Consider the following 4,071-nt stretch of genomic DNA (forward strand, 5'->3'; position numbering starts at 1 on the left):
CGCTATCACACGGACACATCACAGGAAATTTGTGTGTGAAAGAAGCTTTAAGTAAAAGGATTTAACGTTTGTCCCTTGAAACTTCAAAGGCATGATTTTGTTTACAGCGGGCACACAACAGAGGAAAATTCTATAAATTCAGACGTGCAGCTTTTGTAAAGGCTGGAATGTTGACACGTGTACTTGTTTACCTTTCTCGGGTGACCGCTTTTCACCAAGTGTTATCCCTCAGCGCGGGATGCGCCCGGATGTAACGGAAGTTTCTCGAATGTTATCATTGGTTCTTACTGCTGTCTGTTTTCACCGAAGCGTGCGTAGCCTAACTGCATGCGTGTGTGTAAAACTTTCTGGAAGACGCGCGGGCACCAGCGATTAATCTGGAACCTTCGACGGCATTTCGACGATCGACGATCATGTGCGCCGCTATTGCTGTGCTTTGAGTGTAACTTGTTTTTGGGGGCACAAGTTCGCCCAATAAAAAGCCAATTTAGTCATTCACAGTTTTAGAGCTGGATTATTCACCGTCACTACAACGTGACAATATGCGTTATGCATTGTGACGCTCATAGCCTCTCTGTTATTGCTCTCTAGCACGTACTGGAAGCAATGAACGCTTCACATCGTGCAAAAAAAAAAAAAAAAAACTGCCGTAAGTGGAATTTTAGCGACTACTCGGTCGCCTCATATTCATGGCGAGAGATGTATTGGGCTCAGCCTCCAAGTCGTTTAAATGTCCGCCTAGCTGTGACCGTCGCAGCAATATATGGACGTGCTCTGCGAGAAATTTAAGCGTATAAATAAAACCCGCAGTGTCCCGTGAACATTTCCAGGGCCGTATTATTGTCGTTATAGTCTTCCGAAGCAAGTATAGTAGCAGCTTCTAAACGCCTACCATATTTGGGGAGATATAAACGTTCTGAACGAGTCCGAGACGTCGGTGTCGGAGTCCAGCTGTGCCCCCGGTAGTGGAGCTGAGGCCATCGGCATCTGATGTTCCATGTAAAGGGAGGCTCGACCGCCTGTCAAGCAGAATTTATTTCGCTTTTGGTTCGAACTTCCCTTCTTTTTCTTAATTCAGAAATAAATAAATAAACTGTCCGAATTGGTCTTTCTGGTCCGGGCCAGGAGAGGCAACGAGCCTCTCCTGACCTCTCCAGCCACTTCTAGTTCGTTTTTTTTTTTTTTTGCGAGTTAACTTCTACGTTACCGCGCCTATAGACATCAGTCAATTTGGTCGGCAGCTTTTCTACCCGTTGGTAAACATTTCCCTTGGTGTCCTTCTCCTAAGCAACATCATGCACCTTAACTATTCATCATTTTGGAAGATTGGGGAATCTGGGAAAAAAATAAAACTTAGACCGGGGGTGTCCTCAAATCCGGTGTCTTCAGTGTTCCTACCATTTCTTCAATAAAAAGACGCGAGATTTACGCTTTCGTCCACTCAGCAACCTAATTTTTAAATTATGTCAGCAGCGAAGGCACACAAGCTCATCTCGGTTTGTTCCGACATGTGATCCGACATCCGATAGACTGTTTTTTAACGATACCTCCAACAATATGGTATAGATGCTCATGAGTGCGTGCTATGTTGATAATTGTGTTCGAACAATATCAAGCGCAACCTTATTTTCCTCACCACAGGTTGTTTTTCTATCCATTAGCGCTTCAACAGCGAATGTACAAATTATTGCGTGTGGTGCTCTCACGCGCACAACAGCACACAGCCGATTTTTAGACCGACTTTCCGACCGAAGCCTGACTCGAACGAATAAGAGCACTTGCAGAGGTGATGCTCGAAATGTGAGAGATTGGAGCCCTGTGTGAGTCCAATCTCTCACGTTTCGAGCACCGCCTGCAGAAGTTCTCTTATTCGTTACTTTACAACATTGCGCAACACTCCACAATACTGTAGAGGAACTGAACAAAGCATGCGGAGGCTTCAGCGCCCGTTGAACGCACACTGGACCACCTTGCTTGGATATAAAAACTGGTCGAATGCAGTAATCAAATGTGATGGTTGCTCCTCCATATGCTTCCCTAACCTGACAACGATTGCTTTGCGAGCCTAGGGAATGCAGTAAAAAACAAACCAGGTGCCTGCTGCAATGAGTAAAAACAAATGTTCCTTGTAGAATAGGAACCTACCAATTTTCACATTTGCTAAGCTACTCCTTTCCCGCATAGTATTGGTATCAATCACTATGGCCATTATTCACGTCAACAAATCATTAACTTTTTGCCTGATCTGGCTTGCAAAAGTTGGGAACTAGGAGCCAGGTGCGCATTTTGTATCTTTCAGATTTTTTTTTACTCTCAGTACTTCCTTTCATTCGTGTTCCTTGAAGTGCTCCTTGGAAGTTTCAGATAACAATCCTAAAATTTATCTCAGCAATCATTACTGCTGTACGTCCATTCAAAACACCAGTAATCAGGCTCTAATTTCATGTATCGTAGTATACGTTGCGACTATGTATTGAGATAAAATGTTAAAAACAAAAATAAACACCGAAAGTGAGCACATTTCTTTCGGTAACGAAAGAATTAATACCTGTGATGAGATTAGGGCTCCGGGGCATTCCCAGTAAGGCATGCATGTGTGTTTGTTGTGTTTGTAAAACCGGTCGGCTCTCAAAGCGATATCTTTCTTTAGCTGCTTCGACAACTTTGGAGGGTCGGACGAACTCGCAACAATGAACAGTGCCACATACGCAGTACGTGATCCAAGTGCGCTGCTAGATTGGGCCACTAGGTATTTGCTGGCTGATGTCTTGCCGAGCAGACAACAACTGAGCATGCGCCCAAATAAGCGTCAACAACCTCCCATTAGTCAACAGGATGCATATATGTTAAGAGAACAGGAGCCTCTGCGAGGCGTCGCCCTCCTTTAGCTCATGTACCTTTCTTGAACTGTACTCCGGAAAAAATATTAAATTATGGACAACTTGCCGCTCGCTACTGTCTGGCTTAGTAGACAAACTGGTTCGCTGGGTATATGTGGTACTGCGTATGTGTCCAGCAGACCGACTTCGGCACTGCATAGGGGACATTGGCACGTGCCCTTCCTTGGCCAATTCCCGGGAATGCATGTGCCAAGGTAACGCAAGGCGTCTGTAGCCTTATATACGGGGTCATGTCGTCCTTGAGCTGGATTATTCCAAGAGTCAGACATCACTAGCACGAGAGATCGAAACACGTATTCAACAAAGTGACAAAAGCTCACTAATTATATTCCAAAGTAATTGCTTTACGACACATGTTGCAATTTACAAATTGTAGCCGGAGAGCTTGCAAGACGTGTCCACTTGAAGTTAATCTCCAGGATGACACCCGCTTCCAGATGTTATTTCCGAAAGTGTGGGACGAAATTTACCTCCCATTTACTTTTGTGCTTCAGCGCATGAAAGAGCGTTTTGTGAAAAAAGAAATAGAAGAATCAGAGTACACCTATGCACTTCTTGCGAGTTGCGAATATGAGTTGTGTGTGTCAAGGACATTTTAAAGTTTTCCGGAATTAAAAAAAAATCGCCTGTGGCAGATACCATAATCCAATCCGTGGGCAGAATTATTTCGAGAGGCGGACATTGCTTGCACGAGAAATAGAAACACATATACAACTAACTTAAAAAAATAACTAATCAATTCCCTTATTACTTACGGCACATATTGCAATTTACGAAATGTAGCCGATGGGTTTGCAAGGCGTAACCATTTGGAATGAATTTCCAGAATGACACAAGTTTGGAGATATGCGCCATCGAATTCGCCGTCAGAATGCACTGTTGTTCCACTTACTTTTGATGCGAAAGCGTCCAATAGCCTGTTGAGCTAAAAATACGTCTGTCGTCTGTAGCACCGAAGCAACACGTAAACTCGCACTGCCATTGGCTGCGACGCCACGTCACGAGCTGCGCCTCGACGGAGCAGACCGGACGAAAAGGGACACCTGCCGCTGCGTTAGCACGAGGGGAGGGGGCGTCGCCGCAACGCCACGTCACCCTCGCTCTCGCCCTGGGCATGAGCGCTCTTCAAACGAAGCAGAACCGACGCCTCCTAGATAGCAAGCCAGGCCTA

The sequence above is a fragment of the Dermacentor andersoni genome, chromosome 7 (assembly GCF_023375885.2).
Source record: "Dermacentor andersoni chromosome 7, qqDerAnde1_hic_scaffold, whole genome shotgun sequence".
NCBI classification, from domain to species: Eukaryota; Metazoa; Arthropoda; class Arachnida; order Ixodida; family Ixodidae; genus Dermacentor; species Dermacentor andersoni.